The 24,868-nt window shown below is 41.8% G+C and overlaps 1 pseudogene; it reads right to left on the bottom strand.

The window, feature by feature from the left end:
* Positions 1-7,214: 7,214 nt before the first annotated feature.
* On the bottom strand, positions 7,215-23,005 carry LOC114618085 (annotated as a pseudogene).
* Between the last annotated feature and the right edge of the window lie 1,863 nt (positions 23,006-24,868).

Below are 24,868 nucleotides of genomic sequence, written 5' to 3'. Positions count from 1 at the left end.
ATATATATATATATATATATATATATATATATATATATTCAAATGCTCTCTTTTTGTACTTACTGAAATGAACAAGTTGTTCTGGCATATTGTTATGTTAATATTGTATATTATATTCAGGTTTTTTTTAATTTTTCAAATGTCAAACCAATTCCTAAAATAATCTCACTTAATTGTGGTCTATAGGCTAATCTCTCTTAATTATGGCCTATAGGATAATCCCACTTAATTATGTCCTATAATCTTGGTTGAATGTGCTAGAGTTAGTTTGCTGGGATGTGTAGGTGGAGGATTTTTACATCTGTTAGAGATTTGGGTCTTTTAATGTCCTTGGTTTTGGGAGAAGAGCAAGACTGACTTCATAGGAAAACATGCATATGATTCTTTGTCTAACTTGTTTTATTTATGTGTGTATATGTCTGTGTGTATGGGTACATGTAAGAAGTGTATCTCTCTCTCTCTCTCTCTCTCTCTCTCTCTCTCTCTCTCTCTGTCTCTCTCTCTCTGTGTGTGTGTGTGTGTGTGTGTGTGTGTGTGTGTGTGTGTGTGTACATAAGCATCCAGAGGCCAGAGGTTAAAGCTGAGTGTCTTCCTTCATCTCTCTCCACCTTATTGTTTGCTGAGTCTCTCCATTACCTGACTCTCGTGAATCCTGCTGACCTGGCTGGGCAGCAAGCCCCACAGATCCTTCTGCGTCTTTGTCCCCAGCACCACCACACTCAGCTTTGCTTGGCTTGGTTTGGTTTTTCAGGTGGGTATAGTTTCAAATTAAGCTCGAAAGCAAAGCGCATTGCCCACTGAGTCCTGTCCTCACCCCTCTTCGATGTCAAGGTGTGAATAGTACTTCTTCTCTATAAATTCATATTTTAAAGAAATTCTAAGGAGCAATTCTGTGCTTCTTCTCTGCTGTGTTTGAAAGTTCAGCTTCCTCCACATTAGGAGGCTTAGAGCATTATCCTTAGCATACTCTAGACTTTTATCATCACCTTCTAAGTTGGTTTGTAAAAAGAGCCGTCATCATCATTTGCATTTCCCTGCTAGTTTATAGTGTTGGTAATTGTCTCCTGTGTAGTTTTGCTGCCTGTTTTGTTCGTGTCATCTTCAAATCTTTTCAAAATTAAATTATTTGTTCTCTTTTTATTGAGTTGTAAGCATTCTCTCTATGCAGGCAGTTTATCAAATACATGATTTGGAAGTGTAGCTCCCTCATCTGTTGCTTGTCTTGACATTTTCCTAGTGTTATCTTCTCAGAGGGAAAAAGTTTTAGTTCTGATTAAGGCAATCTGATTTTTTTTTCCACTGATGGGATGTTTGGGGTATCATACCAAAGAGCTCTTCACACAATCCAAAGTTATGCTAATATTTCCTGTCTTCTTCTATAAGATTTATAATTTTAGCTCTCATGTGTAGGTGTATTATCTATTTTAAGTGCTAGCGTGTGAATGTGTTTGTGTCCTGTGGAGCTCATGTGGAAATGAAATGCTTGCTAAAAAAAAAAAATTGAGATAAGACTGGAAAGAAGTGGTTATGGCTTTCCCTTCATGGTTACATTGATTTTCCCGTGTGGTTGAGAGGTTAACAGACTATCCTGAGTGTAAGTCAGCTACAAGGGATAATTTCAACAGACCTCTTGCATATTGTTTTTCTCTTGTCACCTCTATCCTTGTGCCACCGCAGGACTCTGCCAGGAAGAAGGCCATCAGCATACGAAATCCCCCAACCTTGGACCAGAACCATGAGGCAATTTAACCTAACAGACTGGCCCTAACTGACAGTGACAATGAGAACAGAATGCATGTTCTTTGTGAATATACTTGAATAGTCTCAAAGCTAGATCGTGTGGCTATCATAAGACAAATCTCAATACATTGGAATAAAAATTAAATTATATTTACATAATATAAATTAAATACAGATATAGTAATAATGTATATCATTTATTTAACACCTACAGTAACAAAATAGGGGGCCTCACTGTAGTGTTCTCACACATTGGCACCACTGATACTCTCCCCCGACTCCCCTCTCCCATGTCCTCCTGCCACCCATACCTTCCACACCCAATGAATTCCCTTCCCACTTTGATGTCATATATATTCTATTACTTGCCCCATCCCCTTTCTAAACACCCCCACTTTCTCCTCCCATGATTCTTTTTCTTGTTTATAACCCGTACCCATACTTACTACCACATAAATACATACATACGTAAATACAGATATCAGAAGCTAGACTCTACAAATGATGGAGAATGTGCAGCATTTGACTTTCTGGTCTGGGTTATTTTTCTTAAAATGTTTTCCACATTCATCTATCGTCCTAAAATTTTCATAATTTCATGTTTTTTCTTTTTGGCTGAATGAAGCTCCACTGTATCTATGTAGCACAGTCTCACCATTCATTAATCTCTTGATGAACATCTGATTCCATTATCTTTCTTTGTGAATAGAACAGGGATTATTATGGATGTACATCTAGCTCTGTGGTAGGATATAGATTCTTTGGGTATGTGCCCAGAAGTGATATAGCTGGATATAGATGGGTCATCTGGTAGTTCTATTTGTAGTCCTTTGAGAAAAGTCTGCATTTGTTGTCTTTTGTTTTCTGTTCTCTTTATCTTTTTTGAGTAACAAAAGATTTTACTCAAAAGCAGAATGAAAATACAGGCCAGATATGCTGCAGATTCCAGAGAGAGCCTGGGAGCTAAGTGAGGTTGACTCAAGAGCCCTGGTTACTGTTTGGAGCTTGTGTTATGGGTCCAAGAGGAGCTGATGCTGCTTTCTAAGGGATGAGATAAGTGGTTTCCTGTTTTGATCAACAAGCTTGAGTTACATAAAGGTTTGTTCACTGGGTATGTCCTTTCCCATGGTACATCTGATTTTAATCATATGCATTTCCAATTTTTCACAAGAATAGGATAGTAAATAGAGTCTTTCTGCTAAAATTTTAAGCAAAGAACACAGTTCACTTTACAGCACACATTCACGAAAGCAGTCCAGGCCACATCAGCTACTTTCCCCAAGTTCCTGGATATGTTCCAGGATTTGTTTGCCCACAAAGCAGGAGTGAATAAGGTTCTGAGGAGCTGTGGGTTGGAAAGACTACTTGCCTTTGTTGATAGGAGAGGTGTGCTTGCACACAGAAAGAAGGAAGGAAGAAAAGAAAGAAAGAAAGAAAGAAAGAAAGAAAGAAAGAAAGAAAGAAAGAAAGAAAGGAAGGAAGGAAGGAAGGAAGGAAGAAAGAGGAAAAAAGAAAGGAAGGAAAAAAGAAAGGAAGGAAGGAAGGAAGGAAGGAAGGAAGGAAGGAAGGAAGAAGGAGAAAGTGAGGAAGAAAGGAAGGAAGGAAGGAAGGGAGGGAGAGAGGGAGGGAGGGAGGGAGGGAGGGAGGGAAGGAGGGAGGGAAGAAGGGAGGAAGGAAGGGAGGAAGGAGAAAACAAGAAAAAGAAGATGGCTCAACAGTTAAGAGCACTTGCTGCTCCTACAGAGCAGAGGACCTGGGTTCAGTTTCTAGCACTGACTTGGTAGCTCACGACCATCCATAACTTTAACGCCAAGGAGTCTGATGCCCCCTTCTGACTTACACAGTCATTATGCACACACATAAATGCAGATGAAACACACACACACACACACAAAATAACATCTTAAAATCTTAAAAAAATAACAAAAAAAAAACAAAACAAGCAAACAAAACCCAGAAAAACATGGCCTGACCAAGTTAGATAAGTTCTCTAAAAATTTCACAGAAAGCATGAGGAGATCAGTGCTAAAGCACACTTACAATTTTTGTTGGAGATTTGTGAATGCTAATTAGTCCTTCACGTTCTCCTCCACTGGCCTCATGAACCTTGTCCATTTCTGTAGGCAAGTCTAAATATTTACAATAGAGCATGAGGCCCAGGTCATGCCACACAGTGTTAGGTGCTGTGTAGAATCACCCTTTCCACAAAAGAAAATGGTCCTTGGGAACAGTTTTCATTGTGGTTGTTTGCTTTCAGTATTTAACAAAATAGCAAATGGTTTTTCCCCCAATCTTTGGAGAATTAAGTGATCTTTCTTTCATGAGTATTATAAAAGCAATGTGACCATCATTTTTAAAGATGAAGCCAACATCTGCCTTGATTTTATTTCGGCACCTTTCTCTCCTGGAGAGACTAGGAGTGGGTTTTCATACTGGTGTTCTCCGAAGGACATAGTTCAGTAGTGTGGTTTTCATGACATGAAGACTTGAATGGTTGATAGTTCTGTAATGTGGTCTAGACGTGCCTTGAAGCCTGACATATGGATATTCTGCTTCATCAACATACCACACATCACTGAGGAGCACTGGGCATAATATCATAATGGGTGAGGAACGGACATGGCAGCTGGGAGGGAGTTATTTGTTTCCTGAGGAGCCAGCGGTGCTTACTCAAGGAGTTGCTGAAATTCAGCCAAGCATTGTTCTTTGGGAAAGGAAGCACTGAGCCATCCTCTGGCACACTGCTCAGATTTTGCTTCTGAGTACTAGCGTACGTCTTGCTCTATTTGCCCAAATATTGGAGCTGCTGATTTAATTGTCTCATTGTAGCCAACCTCTCTCCAGCTTAACACTGGACCACGCTTCATCAGCTACTGTTAATCACCAGAACTAGAGTGTTCAATCCTTCAATGGTCTCTAATTCTTTCAGGTCCCTTAGACCATTTTCTCAGGTCCCTCAGATCTTTGTCGCAGTCTTACTAAAAACAACTTGACTAAAATCTGGCCAGAAAAATATATGCTTTCTACATCAAGAAAAACCATAGGGAACCATTAAGTAACACACATCTTCTTCTCTTCATAGTAGCCACACAGCAGCATCCACCAGCTCAGCCTCTTGCCAACCAGTACTCAAATCTAGAAATGTGAATTTCACTACCTTGAACTTGAATTATTTCTGCAATCTAATTATTTCCCAGAACTCAAAATTCACTACTTCAGTCTCACCTATCAGCTCAATAGCCTTCCCTTCCCTAGCCGGGACAAGCATAGTATTTCAACCCAAAGCATCCTCCCGGAGAAGCCAGGCAAGGGTGTGAAGATACTCCATGACAACAGTAAGCAGGCAGGAAGGCAATCATGTCAGAATTCCTATATATGTGGGTAGAATAGATCAAAACTTGGTGGGTAGGAAGAGAAAGAAATAGAGTGGGGGATTAAAGCAGTGCTTTTTTCCTATTTTTTTTTTGAGCCTATCTTGCAAATAAGAGAAATTTGGATGGAACTATGGTGTTTAAGAATATGATTCTTGCTGTATTTGTGCCCAATTTTCATTTTTAAATGTTTGGTTTTACAATATGTTCAATTACATATAGTTTTTAAAAATATGCTTTATGAAGTAATTGCAAAACTAAAATGTGAAATTCCAGGAAGGCCTAGAGACTTAAAGAAGTATGCATATTTATCACTGAGGTGAGCCAGAACAAACCTGATATTCCTACCTAAGTATTGTTCCCATGGAAATAGTGGACAGAACCTTCAGTCCCAGGCGAGGACAAGTGTTCTGCACACATTTAACTTCTATTCTCCGTCTGAAGACAAAGTTTATGCAGGAGCTTCTTTTAATAAAGTGAAATAATTTATATTTAGAATAATTCAAATTGTTATGCCCATATTAAAAATGAAGACTGCATTAAATTTGTCCTATGGGATTTTATTAAGGAAAAAAAATCATGGATCTTTCAATTTTGGAAAAAAAAAAAAACCCTAAGTGAATTAGCCAGATTGGGAATCTGATCGCCAGTCTCATTAATTCACATATGTGCTTTTAATTAAAAATTTAATTTAGAACTTTTATAGAGTATTAATCTTCAAAGAACCCTGGAGATCTGAACGAAGGTGACTAATATTCTTCTTTGGACTCTCGGGCACAAATATTCAATAAAGGCCTGCTGGTGCCAAGGGAGGGAGAAAATAGCACAGTAAAGCAAAATATTATCTATTTCCTTAAAGTGCTTTTAGGATGCAAAGACCAGGTGATTCTATGAACAAAAACTTAGTCACTGGTACAATGCTTAAAAATCTATCTGTGTAAGGATCCTTGAAAACACATACGTTGTTTCCAGTTGTGAGGAAGCATTGCTGCTTTCCTCTCTCAGCAGAGGTCCTCAGAACACATGAGCATGTCATTTCAAAGGCAAAAAGAATTCTGTATACATGATAAGAGTTACGGGCCTTAAAAAAAGGAGATGTGGGGCTGGAGAGAAAGCTTGGTTGGTAAAATGAGTTGGAGCTCTGGAGCCCACAGAACAAAAGTTGGGCATGGTGGTGCATGCTTGTAATCCTAGTGCTAGGAAGACAAAGACAGGCAGATCCCTGAATGCACCGGGCAGCCCACAGAGCCTGCTGGGAGAGCTCCAAGCAAATGAGAGACCCTGCTGCAAAAACCAAACAACAACAACAACAGAAAGGCATCTCAGAATCAACATCCGAAGTAATCTGGCTTTCATGCACATGTGCATACGCACGCGCGCGCGCGCGCGTACACACACACACACACACACACACACACACAAAGGGGAGGTTGTTATTAGGTGTGCTATCTAACCTCAGCCCAATAACACGAATCCTAAAAAGCAGATCACTTTCTCTAGCCAAAGAAGAGAAATGTGTGCTGAGAGAGGAAAGCAGATGAGGCTGCAGAGATGCCTCAGTAGGGAAGACCACGCACAGCTTGCACAGAGGACCCCATTTGGTTCCCAGAACCCAAGTCAGGCAGCTCACTACAGCCTATAACTCCAGATTCAGGGGATCTGAGGCCCTCTTTTTGGTTCACTGGGCACTGCACTAACACATACACACACACACACACACACACACACACACACACACACACCATACATTAATTTTTACAATGAAACAATTAAATAAATAATTAAATAATCTTTTTTAAAAAGCATCCAACAGTCACTACTGTTATTATTGAAGATCATTTTCCACTCTATGGTACTACAGGACACTTAAGACTCTTCACAAGAGCCAGTCACCTGGGATCAGAGTCAGACCAGCTGGCCAGTCTCACCTTGTATTCCAGATGGCCCTGTGATACCAACAGAACGAAGGGTCCCTTTTTCCCAAGGCTGTAAGCCATTGCAGAAGATCTCTAATAGGCTCCCACCTATTTCAGTCTCTGAGATTACCGCAGAAGCTTGAGCTGGCCTAGGAAAAAGCCTGGAGACATGTCTAGTCAAGTCTGCTTATTCAGTACTGTCATAAACCTGAATCACATCCTCATGGTTGTTAAGAGCCTGGATGAGGTGAACAGCCTGCTCTAGCTCAGGTTCAGCCAGATGCATCTTGGAGTGAGGGATGAACTCCAGCAAACAGGATACAGGACACAGGCCCAGGGAGTCCAGTTTTTTTCCTCACTTGTTGTAGTGAAGAAGCATCACAAATGAATTTTAAAAGATTCTTTTCTTCTTCGTCTTCTTCACATCCTCAGCTCCGGTGTTTCGATGGCCAGTTCTAGGGTATGCTCTAGGTTCACATCTTTCTTCTCTCTGTCCTCCACTCCAACCACAACCACACCCTTTTTGTTAAAAAAAGTGTCGTGTGCCTTCAGCCATCATTCCCCCATTCTTGATCAGGATATATTTAATGTCCAGATGGCACTTGGGACCACTGTTTGATAACACTTCAGTGAGCAAAGAAGAGCATCCAGGGCCACGACTCTCATACAACAAATAAATGTCCTTGTTCTTCTCCATCTTCAGTGCTGACTCGATGGTTGTCTTAGGCATATACTTGCTGTGACACACCTTTAAGATATTGGCCAGGCTACTGCTGTTCTCAGGGTTAGACCCTCCCTCTTTAACTGCCAGGTGAATACTGAGAATGAGTTTGTAAGAACTAACACAATAATAGAGACTTAGATTCAGCAAACACATGTACTTGAATGTGGCCACAGCATGCGTGCATATGAAAGTGGACTATCCACACAACCTTAGAAAAGTATCCAAGTCAGCGAACACCCTGATTTCCTGCCCTCTGAGATTTGTACCAAAGAATACATCCATGCTTTAAAAAAACAATCAATTTTCAAACCGATGAGTCATAATTTCCCTCAGAACTGTCGTTATAGTGTGAAAAATAGTGTCCCTATAAAATTCTTATTTACTAAATCCTCAAAATGAGACCTTATTAGGAAAGCATCTCCCTCTCCCTCTCCCTCTTGCTTCTCTCTCTCTCTCTCTCTCTCTCTCTCTCTCTCTCTCTCTCTCTCTCTCTCTCTGTGTGTGTGTGTGTGTGTGTGTGTGTGTGTGTGTGTGTGTGTGTGTGTGTGTATGGTGTGTTAATGTGGGAACCATCTGTGTCATGCTCTATCCCTTTCTGCCTTATTTCCCTGAGACAGGGTCTCTCCTTGAACCTGGGATTGCTGCTTTTGCTACACTGACTGGCCAATAAGTTCAGGATCTGCCTGTCTCTGTCTTATACATAGCTCATGGCTGGGGTTACAGTTGGCAGCCATGCCAGGATTTTATACAAGACTTTTAAGGGATTCCAGTGATCTAAACTTATGTCCTAGTGCTTGCATCTCAAGTGGTCTTACTCACTGAGCCAGCTCTCTAGCCCTAGGAATGAGATCCTTTGAGGTATAAGACCTCAAACTGACCTTACAGTAGATTAGCATGAGCCCTCAATAAAGAAAATCCTTCCTTACATGACATAGAAAGAGCACACATAGACAAGCAGAAGAAAGCTCATGAACTAGAACTATGCTTCCACAGGCCACATAAAACATAGAGTCAGCAGAAGCTAAAAGAAACAGGAAGGGTTCTCTCTAACAACTTTAAGAATGAGGATGAACCCACCAACAAGTGTTTTTGTTAGCGATTTCTGGCCTCCAGAAGAGTCACAATAGACTCCTCTTGCTTGGTGCCACCAGGTAATATGGAAACCTCAGAAAACAGCAACAGGAAATCTTTCTTTGGGTTTACCCATAGCACTACAGGAGTTCTTTGGGTTTGCCCATAGCGCTACCAGCTCTTGGGGATGCAAACATCCAATAGAAAATCTAGTATTGCCTTGCTGTCACCTGGACCTCAGGAAACACCATGGGGTTTTCTGTTTTAGTTTGGTTGGAGCTTTGAAATTTTTTTAATTTTTATCAAGCTATTATGTCTTATAACAGCTAGGAATCATTTTCCCTGACATGCTGCCCTTTCCTTCCAGTCCAGATAAAGAATGGGGAGATTTAATGCTTCTTTCTGCTATTCTAAGTCACTATTTATTGGAGGAAAAAGTCCCTAACCTGGTTTCCTAATTATTCTCCCCACAAAACTGCCAGGAACTTGATTCTTATCCACCAAAATAGGGGTGCCAGTGGGGATTATTGTCAGGAGGACAATATGAGACAGTCATGAGTTGATGACTAGAACTGTCTTGGCTTGATCCTGCTGTGGTTTTGTTTGTTTGTTTGTTTTTGGTTTTTTTTGTTTTGTTTTATTTTGCTTTTTTGTTTTGGGGGGTTGTTTTTTATTTTGTTTTGTTTTTGAGTTGTTTTTTTTTGAGATAGAGTTTCTCCATGTAGTTCTGGCTGTCCTGGAACTCACGTTGTAGACCAGGATGGCCTCAAACTTATCAGAGATCCACCTGTCTTTGCCTCCTTTGAGTGCTGGGATTAAAGGTGTGTGCCACCACCAACCAGTGTGTGATCCTGTCTTAGACACACAAATAAACAAAATAATACCCTTTGAAATATGCCATGGCTGAGCTCCTATTTCTGTAAAGGAAGTGTTTATACAGATTTCATTTTGCTTTTCCTTTTATTATGTTCTTAGGGGTAGTGAAGTTTTGTAAGTATCTGGCATAAATCTTTAATTTAAAGCCTTTACTTACTTTCCTACCCCCATAATGGCTCCTATTCCCCAGCAGATCCTATCACACATGTCTACAGTGTTCAAACAGACTCTTACTTCAGAAAAAGCTCAAAGAACCAAAAACAAAGACTTCAATTATCCCCTCTATGTTTTCATTGTCTGTCACTGTGGGAAAATTACTGTCACAAACCTTAGGCTTAATGTCCTCAAAGTTGGAAGATGTAGGTGACCAATGAATGTAACTCTGAGGCTTCCTGGCCATGTCCAATGGCAAATTTTTAACCCTGGCCAACTTTCAAAAAGATAGAAAATACTATTTCTTAGAACTAAGGTTTGATTTATTTGGTATGTAACATGGCCTATGGGAAAACAAAGAGTAGGAGGCACAGTCTGATTGCATTTGGGTAGTAAGCACTTCTTGATATGTGAAAAGTTGCTAAAACAAAAAACTGAATGAAGAAAGAATTCTAAGATAGCTCTATAGAGTAAATCAGGAGATGAGACCAGAACTGCCAAGAAAATGAATTAAGAACCCAAACATCCCTTGTATAAATACATTATATATGTCAAAGAAAAAGCTAGCTGGAGTTAAAAAAATCATGAGAAGAAAGGACTGGGTCAATGACATGGAATAAGATAAAGAGAAATTTTAAAGAAATTAGAAATATCATTGTATTGACTATTTACTAATATCTACATTACAAATGACCACAAACTCAGTTGTCTTGCCTAAAACAATACAAATTTATTGTGTGAGCTTCTGTAGAACAGAACTGTTACATACTATGTCTGGCTATGAGTTTCACAAAGTCAAGGTGTCAGCTTGACTTGAACTCTTATCAAAGGCCAGGAAGAATCCACTTGCAGGCTCCCTCACGCTGTTGGCAGAATGCTTTCTCAAATCCCTTTAAGAAAGACCTCTCTCCATCCACCTCCAATGACTATTTATTTTCTCCTTCGGAGTGAGATTTGTGCATCCTCCCTTGGGACCTCCTTATTATCCAGTTTCTATGGGTATGTGGATTGTAGCATGGTTATCCTGCATTTTATGGCTAATGTCCACTTATAAATGAGTACATAACATATGTATCTTTCTGGTTTGGGCTCCCTCACTCAGGATGATATTCTCATGTTCTATTCATTTGCTTGCAAAAGAAGGAACTGGGTAGGAGAGAGGGTAAAGAGAGGAATGAGGATATCAATCAGGTGTGGGGAAAGGGGGATGGGAGCAGGCTGCAAGTAAGAATGGAAAGTGGAAGGGGGCATCTCTGGGCCCAGCTGGAGTCCTGGTGGGGGGTAAGAATACAGCATTCAGTATACAGTGAGTATAGCTGAGATTCCCACTAGAGGGGATAAAGAAACTGAAGTGATCACCTTCTATAGACAGGCAGGACTTCCAGAAGAGGAAGAGGGACAGCACTCCACTCACAAAATCTTCAACCCAAAGATGTGTTGCCTACAAGATGTGCAGGGATAAAGATGGAGCAGAGACTGATGGAACAGCAAACCAGTGATTAACCCAACTTGAGACCCACCCTGTGTGAGAGAATCAACTCCTGACACTATTAATGATACTCTGCTATGTTTACAGACAGGAGCCTAGCAGAACTGTCTCCTGAGAGGTTTCATCCAGTAGCTGATGGAGACAGATGCAGAGACCCACAGCCAAACATCAGGCAGAGCCCTGGAGACTTGTGGAAGAGTGAAAGATAGAAGTGAGCAAGTTGGAGGGGTCAAGGACACCACAAGACCCACAGAGTCAACTAATCTCGGACTGTGGGGGTCACAGAGCCTTAGCCACCAACTAGACGGCATGCAGAGACTAGACCTATACCATCTACACATTTGTAGCAAATGTACAGCTTGGTTTCCATGTGGGTTCCCTAACAAATGGAGCGGAGGCTATCTTGGTCTTTGTTCCCTGCCATTGGATTTCCTTCCCCACTATTTGGACTGCTTGGTTGGGCCTGAGTGGGAGAGGATGTACCTAGACTTGCTAGGACTTAGATGTCCCAGGGTGGGGTGGTATCCAAGGGGAACTTCCCTTCTCTGAGGAGAAAGGAAAGGGCAACAGGGTGAGGAATTTGTAAAGGTGAGATTGGGAAGAGGGAAGAGAGGGGGTTTATGATTGGGATGTAAGGTAAATCTTAAAAATTAAAAACAAAAAACAAGCAAGCAGGATCAGGAACACTGGAGTCACAGTTTCCATGAATCAACAGGGTGTGGGGTGACATTCCATCATTCCTGTGGCTTTTCACCTGAAAGTCTCCTCCACTGGGACCTCAACTGCTGGATTGTCTCTCCTGGCAGGCTTAATGTGGGAGTGGTGTATCTATGCCCTAATCCTGACCACCTTAACAGCCGTAGGCATGGACAGGATCACAGTGTAAGTCCTTTCCAGCAACGTTCCAGAGTCTTGTGGCTATGTCTCTTAATCCGGATTTCATCACCAATCAAAAAAAACATTCCACTATTTGGGTCAGGGGGTCTCCAGTAAATCCCAGACGAGCCCCCAAATGTAAGGGTCCATGATTCTCTGAAGAATGATACCTGGGACTCAAATAGTATGTAAATGCAAAGGGTGTTTTATTCTGCAGAAGTCCAGCATACTGGGACTTCCCATTGCCAAGGTAGAGAGAAACAAGCAAGTGAGCTGGCAGGCTCGATTTAAAGCACATTAGGGGAATTCCAGGGTAGGTGATCTTATCTTGCTCTATCTCTTAGGGACATTCCAAAACCATTTTCAGTGAATGGGGGCTAGAATCTGTTGTTGAAGAATTCTGGGGTAGGTTGCCTCATCTTGCTCTATACCTTAAGGACATTTCAGAACTATTACTGGAACAAGAGGGCTGGAAACTGTTGCTGACCCATTGTCCTTCCTTCAGGCCAGGTGGTGAGGCAGTTGCTGACTAGCTGTGCTGTCTGAAGCCTGGTTTTTTTGCGGCCTAATCTCCTGAACTGCCAATTCGAAGCCTGTCATGGAGTCAGCCTGTCTCGTTGATACAAAATAAACTATAGAGTCAATGTAATTCCCATCAAAGTATATTTTCTAAACACAAAAAAAAATTAAATTAGAGACAATGAAGAGATTTGCGAAACCCAAAATATTTTAAAACTAAACATATTTATACGTAATATCTGGATAAAATGATATGAAAACTCGAACATTTTCTGAAATAAATTCACGTGAACAATTTGTAGGGTAAATACAAAAGTACAAACAGAGCTGGGAAAATAGCACTTCCCTGACATGTGCTTTGCCTCCATTTACCACAAAAAAAGAAGGAGGAGGAGGGGAGGAGGGGGAGGAGGAGAAGGAGGAAGGAGAGGAGGAGGAGGAGGAGGAAGAGGAGGAGGAGGAGGAGGAGGAGGAGGAGGAGGAAGAAGAAGAAGAAGAAGAAGAAGAGGTGGAAGAAGAAGAGGTGGAAGAAGAAGAGGAGGAAGAAGGAAGAAGAGGAGGAAGAAAATGACAAAGGTAAGTTTATGTGTATGCCTATATTAGGAAAAAGTGATCTCAAATCAATAATGTAATTTTCCACTAGAATGAATTTATTTTTCTGGTGTTTTGTTTTGTTTTTGACAGGTTCTCATATAGCCCAGTCTGACTTTGAACTTGCTATGCTGAGAGGGAGGACTGAGACAGGCTGACTCCACGACAGGCTTCAAATTGGCAGTTCAAGAGACTAGGTCTAGATCTTTGTTTCCAAGAACTGGGCATGTACAGACAAGTCAGTTACTAGGAAAAACAAAAAAAAAAAAAAAAAAACCTGGCCTCGGGCAGCCAATCAGAAACTGCCCTGCCTTCAGTAGCTGCCCTGCCACCTGCCCTGAGGCAAGGACAGTGAATCAGCAACAGTTTCCAGCCCCACCCCCACCTCCAACCCCCCAACAGAGGTTCTGGAATGTCCCTAGATAATGAGCCAATCAACTAAGATAAAGGTCATCTACTCCTCCCTGGAATTCTCCTAATGTGGTTTAAATTGGGCCTGCAAACTCATTTGGGGGTCTCCATCTTGGTAAATTGTAGACCCCAACATGCTGGACTTCTGCAGGATAAAACACTCTTCACTTTGTTTGTTTGTTTGTTTGTTTGTTTATTTGTTTGAGACAGGGTTTCTCTGTATAATCCTGGCTGTCCTGGAACTCACTCTGTAGACCAGGCTGGCCTTGAACTCAGAAATCTGCCTGCCTCTGCCTCCCAAGTGCTGGAATTAAAGGCGTGCACCACCACTGCCCGGCAACACTCTTTGCTTTTACATTATTTTGAATTTTACTATTTGAGTCTGCCATATCAGTTTTTGGAGAATCATGAACCCTTACAGTACAGCTGCCGATAACCTTGAATTTCTGATTCTCCTGCTTCTACTTCAATAGTGCTGAGATGATAGGTGTTAGACGTTCACATGCAGCTTAGAACAGACAACACCAGACCAAACGGTTCCAAGGGAAGGGGGGCTTATTCAGGGCAAAGGTGGGGGAAAAGAAATAGAAGAAGATGGCAGAGGAAGAGAGAGAGAGAGAGAGGAGAGAGAAGTAGAGGAGTAGAGGCCAGCCATGACCATGTGGAGAGAGGGGGAAGGGGAGGGGGAGAGGGGAGGGGGCAGAGAGAAGCTACAGGCAAGACAGCAAGAGAGTAAGAGAGTAAAAGAGGGAGGAGGGGGCAAGCAGCCCCTTTTATAGTGGGCAGGCCTACCTGGCTGTTGCCAGGTAACTGTGGAGATGGAGTTTAGACAGAATACTAACATTCCCCCATTTTGGTTTAATTAAAAAAGAAAAATTAGAAAGAGGTGACAACAAAGCAGGAATAGGGTTGTCGTGATATTTGGCTACTTCCTGCTGGCATTGGGGGCGACGTGTCTTTAGGGGGAACCTAGAAGAATGGGTATGGGGGATGTTTGTCCGGTCTTGGGAGAGTTGACTGTTTCCTGCTGTCCAGGGTCTATGGAGCCATCTGAGGATAGGTCAGAAGGAACAAGTCCAGTAGAAGCAGCTGTGTGTGTGGCAGGAGATGGAGCATCTGGAGGTTGCTTCTCTGGAGCTGTTCTGGATGTGCCCAGACTTGACAAGATGTAGGGAATAAGATTAAGTACATTTGGGAGAAAGAAAATTTTTTCTAAGATGTACATTTGAAACCCAGAGGGATCCCACATTTTGGAATAGATAGTAAGTGGGAACTTTAGGCAGATGTACTTATCTGGATGGAGTCTATTTGGTCCGTAAGAGGTAGAGCTGAGTGGGTTTCCTGTAGCTTATAACTTTACAAAAGAGATAACAGCATGAGTTAACGACACAAGCAGTCTTTAAGATGAACTTTTGCTGGATTGTATAGTGGAATGTTTTATTAGAGTTAGGCAAGTTTATAGGAACTCAGATAATTTAGGACAGTGGGATAGTAAGAAAAGGAAATATGAAGCATTTAATTGATGGCAACTGAGTTTAGGTAATGAGGTAACAGATAATATCTGTGAAAGCTTAGCTGTCAATGTAGTCAGAAGTCTGAGAAAGAGTAAACAATAATCTTCCAGTTATATATTATTTTTTAAAAATGACAGAGTCCACTAGCCAACAGCTCCCATGGTCTCCATAGTCTCTTGGGTGAAGTCAGTTTGGCTTCCAAGTACAGAAGACCCAGGGCTTTTTTTCTGTGGGATAGATACACATGACATGAGAAATGACTTACCTTGGTTTGACTTAGCTAAGTCATTTGACTCAGAGCATCCAGTTTAGCCCACTGTGTTTGTTAGTGACTATATCATCACATACTATCCAGACTGTATCTTCTAGGTGTCCAGTGTTAGAGGCTTTGGGAATTCTGTTGGCCATAAACTTAAATATACTATTAGCAGACTTCTGACACTATTGACAGCCATAAGGATTGGTTGTAACTGAATAGAATTTAATAGCAGTAGTAAAAATCTATTAAGACAGGATAGGAAAGAGTCTTAAGTAACTTTGGTGGGTTGTGTAGGTAGAGAAAAGCACATTTTTGTATTAGCAAAGAAACATTTGATTAGGACCAGAATAAGAAAGCTGGCAACAGTGGCATACAATTGTATGGCTGATGGGCTGGGGCTATGGGAAACAGGTCATGACCCAGTGCTGTGCTATGGGCCCACAGCTGAGGGCATAGGTGAGGGTGTCAGGTCCTCGGTCAGCAGCGGCAGCAGGGCGGGATTTCCTACTAGCAGCCGGAAGTCATTGCCCAGTGTCTCTGGTGGCACAACAACATTCATGTTAGCTGTTCTTGTGGCAGAAGGCACCGCTAATACTCACTTTACAGGTCTTGGGCAGAGAGGGAGAGAGAGCACCTCCCTCGCATGTTCAGGCAGCCAAGCCCTTTGCACGGTTGGTTGCGCACATAGGGAAGCAAGTCTCAGAGAGGGTCCCTGGCAAGATGCAAAGAGTAGACCCAGAGCAGAGCTAAGAACCACAGAGTGGGAAGGGAGGAAGCCAGGTCCCAGACCCGCTGCTTCAGGCAAACCGGCTGACTGGCTGCAAATGATGGAGGAGGCAAAGCGGGGGAGAAGCAAGCAGGGTCCTGGACCGCTGCTTTTCAGGCAAACTGGCTGGCCACAAATGATGGAGGAGGAGAGGGAGTCCTAGAATGAGCGTCAGAGAAGCACAGGGTTAGCTCTGAGCTCAAGAAATCTTTCCTGGGACCATGTGGACAGTTACTCTGACCAGTGGGGAATGGGGGAACAGGTAGAACACATAGAGGTATTAGAATGAAGGTAGATAAATGCTTGGATGTAGGGAACCTCTTTCCATTTACCAGACTGCTGGCAGTATGTGTTAAGCCCCTTTAAAATGATTGGGTCTAGTGTGCCGTTAGGTGGCCACTTTAATCCATTATCTAGAGGGTACCAAATCCAGGCCTTATTGCAGAGGTGTATCACAGGTGTTAATTTTAGAGATTTGAGGTTTTTCAGGAGACAACTCAGTGGGGTGTCTATGTGCAGTTGAAGACAATGTGGTGCCCATTGGGTGACGGGGGGGGGTGGCTGTTACCAAGCTATTTGTATCAGTGTCCCGAAAGAAAAGTTGGCAATGAAATCAGGCGAATAGCCTAGATATCAGGTCGTTACGAGAATATCTAGGGGCCTCGGCTGTGGGGAACTACTGGAGAATGCCAGAAAGTAGTTCAACCTGGTACCCGGATTTCTGGCTGCTGCAAGACCTTTGTGGGCTGTGAATTACTTTCAAGGAGGGGAGTCACCCAAATGGCCAATGTCCTAAGTTGTAGTTCAGCTAGAGGCCAGTCATATGGACTGGGGCAATGAAAAGCCAACCCCTTAGCCCAGGGAAGGCTGGCCAGGCCCTATCTGGGCATTTAGGGCCCCTCCCACCAATTGGAAGCTCCTTACCATTCAATACACCGGTGTGTGCTTGCGTGCTTGTGCAGTCTGGTATCAGGAAAGGTGGAACTGTGAGGTCTGTGTAGACCCATCTGGCTACCCAACCCACATGGTAGAGCACCATGACGTGGGTGCCGCAGCAGCACAGCTCAAGTGGTGGAAGTTTTGTGAGCCTCACAGTGGTGGATGGAGTTGGTCTGCAGCAGCAGTGGAAATTCATACTGTTGGTGATGGCAGGTAGTGGATAGAGTCCACATGGTATAGCAGTGGCAGTGGTGGCAGTGGGGTTGTGGGCAGGTCACATGGCATTGGTCCTGCACAGTCACAGCAGCCAGCTGTGGCTGCCGGAGTCTGCACGGGTCTCACAGTTCCCAAAGTCTTCATTCTCGGGTTTCCGCACCAGTGTTAGATGTCTGTGCACAGCTTAGAACAGGCAACACCAGACCCAACGGTTCCGCGGGGGGGGGGGGGGGGCGGTATTCAGGGCAGAGGGAAAAGGTGGAGGAAGAAAGATAGAGGAAGATGGTGGAGAAAGTAAGGAGAGGAGAGAAGAAGAAGAGAGAGGAAGAAGAGAAGTAGAGGCCGGCCATGACCACATGGAGAGAAGAGGAAGGGAAATGGGGAGGGGTGAGGGGACAGAGGGAAGCTAAAGGCAAGAAAGCAAGAGAGTAAGAGATTAAGAGAGTAAGAGGAGGGGGAAAGCAGCCCCTTTTATAGTGGGCAGGCCTACCTGGCTGAGGTAACTGTGGAGGTGGAGTTTAGACAGAATACTAACAATAGGCACATGTCACTGTGACAATCTTCTATGCGGTACTAAGGATTGAATCTAAGGCTTTGCGCATGAGCTATATGCCAAGTCTCCATCTTAACAAAATTGAAAAAGAACAACTAAACTCAAGGAAAGCAAAATAAAATGAATGAAAACAAACAAAACTTAGAATTAAGTTAATTAGAGATTGGGAAAACAATGGAGGGGAAGATAGACAATTTAACAAAACTAATCTTTAAAATTACTTAAAAGAAATCATTAACGATACCAAACAGACAAAAAGAAAGATTCATTTTAACAGTCAAAATTAGTATTGAAAGAAAGGATAATGCCACCAGCAACTTCCTAAGAGAAGTTTCTGTGGAAATGTTATGAACTACTATGCTAGCAAATCAGACAGCTCAGCTAAGTAGATCTTCAGCTTCAGAACAATGTCAATCAAAACTGCAATAGATTCTGTTCTTTCTTCTCTTAATATACAGTGTTAATTATATTGACTCCCAGATGTTGAAGCATCCTTGCATTCCAGAAGCAAATACCTCTGGTTTGTGGTATATAATCTTTTCAGTATATTGATGCATTCAGCTTGCTACATCTTATTAAGGATTTGACATAAGTATTCATAAAGTATATTTATCTCTAGATTTCCTCCCTTCTGGTGCCCTTGGCTTTGATGTCATGGCAGTACTAATCTAAGAGAATGAGTTTCAACATGTTCTTTTCTGTTTTTTAAGAGTTTAGGGTTTACATTTGTGGTACAGTCCACAAGTTGATCCATCTAGCTCTGAACTTTTCAATATTGGGAGAGGTTTTTAATCATTCACTCAATTTCTTTAATAATTATAAGTCTGTTTAGATTCCTATTAAAGATTCAGATTCAGGCCTGATAGATTACATTTTTTTCTTCCAAGTTATCAAATCTGTTGGGATCCAATTGTTCATAGTATTGTTTTATAATCCTCTTAATTTTTATAAATTTGGTTATGGTGTCCTCAGTTCTGTGTCTAATTTTAATTAGTTGAATCATCTTATTTTTAAACATCGTGAAGTTAAAAGTATGTCAGTTTTGCTGATCTTTTCTAAAAAGTTACTCTTGACTTTGTTTTCTCTATCATTTTCTTTAGGAAATGACATTTCTGATATAATTCATCTTTTTCTTCCTTTTCCTTCCAGTTTTATGTTCAGTTTATTCTTCTTTTTTTTAGTGCTTTTTGAATACGATTTTCTATCAGTTCTGTTTTATGTAAGCATTTACAACAATAATACTAAAAAGATGGGAGAACATCAGAGCCGGTGCTGAGAAAGCAGCTATAACTGTTAAGGAGACTGCCGTGACTGAAGAGCAAATGTTTAAGCTGCCATGGAACTACAGACAAAAAAAAAAAAAAAAAAAAAAAAAAAAAAAAAAAAGAGTTGTTCTATGAGCAAAGATCCCACTCTTTGAAGACTCCATCTTTTGAAAATCTAAATTCATTTCAAGGAAGAAAATTTAATCTAAAGGAGTTGAAAGCAACTGCCTGGAAGCATGTTTTCACAGGATCACCTCACAGGGACTGATACAGATCCTAGGAGTCCGAGCGCCATCTTGAACCGGAAGCAGGTCAGAGTCCCTCAAGGAAGTCTGGATAGGATCTTGCATATGAAGAGTTGTAAAAGTGAAGCCAGTGCTACAGCAGAGACTCTGGAATACTCGAGATGCTGGAACCATGCAACAGCTTCCAAGGAGTACTGCAAACTTGGAGTGAAGGCAACCTAAGAAAGACTCTGTGTGTTTTTCAGACAACCCAGCTGGTACTTTTTGTGCCCAGTTAATTTCATCATGAGCCCCATATACTGGATATGGAGCTGCAGGATTTGGTATTTGTCTTGCTTTGATCCAATCATTTCTTGCTATGTCTTTTTTCTTCTCATACTTCCCTCAGTGGTTTAAAAATGATAAGACGGACACAGTCATGAACCATACTTTTATAACCATCCCTAACAAAACTCACTGTGTCACAAAAAAAGAGAAAAAAGTAACGTTCATATTCATACTTTTGAATAGGAATATCCACTGACATTATGTATTGGAAGAATGTAGTTTATTTTGTTTAATAGGAGTTGGCAGTTAAGGGACTTTGGACTTTGAAGGTGTCAGAACTGTTAATGACTTTGGGCAGTTTCAATGTTACATTGAATGTATTTGATATTATAAGATGGTCTTGAGTCTACATGGACAAGCAGTGGAAGGATAGGAATTAAAATATGTTTCTGTATAATGTTGACAAGGGGTAGAGCTGTGATAGTGTTGTTAACTTGAAACAAAGTAGGCTCACTGGGGAGATGTGTCTCTGGGCATGCTTTCCTGGGGTTATCTTGATTATGCTGTTCTGGGAAGACACACCCACTGTGATAAACACCTAGTTGTGAACTTGGATTGTGTATAATAGAAAGGGAGAACTGAGCAATAGGATACATTTTGGACTACAGATGCAAATGACTGGCTGCTTCAAGCTCCTGCTGCCTAGACTTCCCTGTCTTGATGGACTGCACCCTGTATGTGAGCCAAAAAAAAAACCTCTTGCTTCTGTTAGTTGCCTTTGTCAGGGTAATCTAACACAACAACAGGAAAGTTATTTAAACCATTATTTGTTGGCAAGTACCTGTATGCTACCTTTCCTAAAGAACTGTGGGGTTTTTTGCAGGACACAAGATTCATACTAGACTTCTTTTCTTTCATCACTTTCAATCATAAACTCTTTCCTCAGTATCCAAAAGTCTCCTATGAATACTACTGTTCACAGATGCTCTTTCCTTATATAGCATGATACAGTATTTTCATATAACCTATACACTTTAAATTATCTCTAGATTATTTATAAGGCCTGTAACTTAAATAAATAGTTGTTATACAATATCCTTATAATGAGAATAAAAACTTTATGATTAGTGCAAATACAGCATTATTTTTTGTTTGAAAGTTTTATTAGTATATACTAACTATACATATTGTAGTGGTTTAAATGAAAACGGCATCCATAGGCTCATAGGGAGTGTCACTATTGGGATGTGTGGCCCTGTTGGAGTAGGTGTGGCCTTGTTGGAGGAAGTATGTCACTGGGGGTGGACCTTGGGGTTTCAGATACCCAAGCTAGGCCCAGTGTCACTCTTTCTTTCTGTTGCCTGATGAACTCTCAGCTACTTTTCCAGCATCATGTCTGCCCGGCATTCTGCCATGCTTCCATCCATCACAATATTGAAATAAATTTCTGAAACTGTAAGCCAAGACCACCTGCCTACCTCCCCCACCCTCCACCCCCCACCCTACCTCTACCCTTGCCAAAAGTCACCAACCGTGATGAGGTAGACTTCAGCATCTTTATCACAGTTTTTAAGGACTCTCTTCAATAGCTTTCTGCCTGGACTATTTCTTTGCGGGGGGGAACACAGAAACCATCAATAACTCTCATTCTCAGTTATGAGTCTGTAGTCATTGATACCACTGCAAAAGAAGCTTCTTTGCCCATAGCATCCATCCCTGAGCTGCATGGATTGTGGACTTCAACATGGTTTCTGGTGGCAGCTGGAATCATGGACACCAACACGGCCGATACCAGCAGCACCCACATCAACACATCCTCACAGACAGCAGCATGGCCTATGGCAGCATGCCAAGTTCTTAACTGAGTAAGACTACTGATGGCAATTCTCCTTGTATACACCCACTAGCACTACAAGGGCTTAGCGTTATTACATTGGGGCTCAAGTTTCAACATGTTAGTTTTGAGAGGAAATCAGCACTCGAGACACAGCACCAAGTGTGCAAGGTGTTGGTTTTTAAAGAGAGTGTTAAATTAGGCAGGAATGTTGTGGGGAAAGGGAGAGTCTAAAGGAAAGTTAGGGAAAATAGGGAGGAACTGGAGGAGGGAAGTCAGGGGTGAGGTAGGATGGAGTCGGGATGGGGCTAGAGGTGTCCTGTATCTGTTCTATGTGGTCCACTATTTTCACATTTTTACTTTTTGACAGAGGACCTAGATTGTAAAATATCATTCCTACAAGGTAACAAATGACCTTGTTTAGTCCGTGCAGAAAGGAATGTTTGTAGAGATAACCTATGTCCCAAGATACTCTGTCCTGATTGAAGCAGACAAGTCTAGGAAAGAGAAACTGCAGACCTGCACCGAGCACACATGGCTGCAACAATTTCCCCATTCTCAAGCCCCTCACTCCCCCTATAAAAGACCAAAGCCAGCTTTATCTACTGACAGACCCCTCCGTTTCTCACGGGGAAGAGGCTGTCCCTCTCTATATGAGCTAATAAACACAGTCCTAACTGTTGAAGGCCAGAGTTCTGCTGTTATCTTTCTGCTGTCTCAGAAATATAACATGTTTTGCTTCGTTTATGGCATTTTGATAAATAAAAGTTTTTCTAACATTTTTGTAAGTAAAAGGATTGTTTTGGAATTGTGTCAGGATTTTGAATTATAGTAAGATTTCTTTTCTCACACTCATTTTGTCATGGTGAACATTATGTTTAAGGTTTAAAATTACTGTGAAACTATAAAACAAAAGTGGGTCTAATCTATAAGCCCCACTTGCCCAAAGACATAGCTTTACTGGATGCTGGGGGCTGTTCTTGTAGTTGCTGGGCCTTGTACAAACCGTGTGTTTCCACTTCTGTAAACAAGTTTGGCCTGGATTTAACCCCAGAACTACATAAATTGAGTGTAGAGGTCTACACCTGTGATCTAAGCACTCAAAAGGTAGAGGCAGGAAGATCAGAAGTTCAAGGTCATCCTCTGCCTGCGATCCATGAGGCTCTGTCTCAAAAACAGTCACACATCAATGGAATAGATTAGTATTTCTTGCCATAAACTCTTAGGATCACAAACACCTGGAAATAAAACCCTGCCTTCATCATTCTGTGGGTCTTGGTTTTTGCCTAGTGTCACTTTTACAGCTGGGGATCAGCTAACTTACCCTGGCTTCTCACACAGCTCTAACTTGAGCAGTTGCAGCCGTGTGGCACTACTACCTGTTTTAGTAATCTTCCTACAGGCCGCCATGGGCACATTGTCACAGCAGTGGCAGAAGCCCAATGGAGCAACCCCTAAAGCATTTCAAGCTTTTTTCTGTGTCTCATCTGCTGACAAGCCCCAGCCATGCTAACAAAGCAGGAAAGCTCTCAGAAGCTGTGTCAGAGTTTGAATACATAAAAGCATAAGGAATGGTGGGCATCTCTGTAATACATCACAGCCTTCAGCCTCCTATTATGTTTCTCTTTGTTATCTTATACCTCTTTTCATTGCTGTCTCTATTGCTTCATGTACCCTCTTGCCTAGGTTGCTATAATTTCCACCCAGATCAATTTCAATAAGGTTTCCTATGCTTCTAAACCAACATCTAGCATCCAGTATGTCACTCATATTGTTGTGACTAATATGTTAATTGAACATGATCTAAGTCAGATATCCCCTCGAAAGGCTATGTTTATGCCATTATCTTTCTTGTTGCATCCCATGATCCACTTCTCATTGTTTTCCTCCATGGTTTCTCCCACTACATGGGACACATCTTTGGAATTCTGTGCTTCGCACCTTTACCTAGGATTCCACCTACAGGAATCCTGGGCTGGACATTGGAAGGGGAAAGAACGGGCAATGAGATCAAAGTGCTTGTTCAGTGTCTGTGAGGTCAGCTGGAGCTATCCTGCATGTTACTCCTCTCAAAGCATCCTGTAATACAGGACTTTTCTTCCCCAATTGTGGTAGGTTTGTCTCCTTTTTAATCTTCAAGGCTATGGTGGTGTAGTGTTAGTATTGGTGAACAACTTGACAGAATTAGAATAACCTATGAACTCTGAGACTCTGGGAAGGCCTTTGAGAAATTATCTTGTTAACTGGTTAAGAAGACTAATCTCAGTTATAGGTGGGACCATGCCAGAAGCCAGGACCCTCGCCCTTACCTTCACCCCGTACCTTTCCCCACCTGCACAATGTCCCCTGCAACTTGGCAACCACAAGATCCTGATTGGCAGCTGCAGATAGATTCAAGGCAGTGTACCGTATCTTCTGAGAGAAGCAGGTAGACCATAATTCAAGGCAGTGTACCGTGTAGACCATGAAATGTATCAAGGCACAGACCAAGAAGATTCTGTACTTTTCCACCACCTGGCCCCTCTTACCCCCTCCCCTTATAAAATATACTATAAAAAGGCGCTTTGCGCTCAAATAGATGACTCTTGACAAGCAATTGCTTCCTTGAGTCCGTTCTTCTCTCTCACCCGTTCTTTTTCAGGTTGTGGTCCTCCTCACCCCCACGAATTACTAGGACCTGCAGGTCGGGTCAGGACCATACTCTGGGAAGGGGATCCTGGGACGTATAGAGTAGAGAAAATAAACGGAGCATCAAACATTGATTTGTTGCTTTCTGATTCCTGATTCTGCATGCAATGTGACTGCCTGTCTGCAACTCCTGCCACTGTTGGCTTCTCTACAATGATAGACTGTAATTCTGAATAATAACCTATAATAAATTTTTTCTCAATTAAGTCGCTTTTGCCAGGGTATTCTCTGTCAGCAACAGGAAAGTAAATTGAGAACAATGACAGCATCTAGGCACTAATTAACCTGGATTCTTGCTCTAACAATACAGTCTTCCCACATTTATGAAAACTGTCTCTTTACAAATAAAACTTCTTGTGGTTATTTGTTTCCTATTAAAACACGAGCTTACCCAGTGTGATCTCATGTACCTTAGTGTATCCATTGTGCTTGAATTTGAATCTATTCCTCTTAGACATCTAATCAAATCCAATAAGGAATACCAAAGCAGAAGGGAGAGAAATGAAAAGAGTTCCTTTGAGAGCCTAGAAATTGAATGCCCTGACATTCAACAAGCATTAACACATCACACAGCAAGCTCTAGGA

Source organism: Grammomys surdaster, unplaced genomic scaffold (genome assembly GCF_004785775.1).
Source record: "Grammomys surdaster isolate TR1022 unplaced genomic scaffold, NIH_TR_1.0 140, whole genome shotgun sequence".
Lineage (NCBI taxonomy): Eukaryota > Metazoa > Chordata > Mammalia > Rodentia > Muridae > Grammomys > Grammomys surdaster.
Note: the sequence above shows the minus strand (reverse complement) of the source record. Positions and strands in the feature narration are given on the sequence as shown.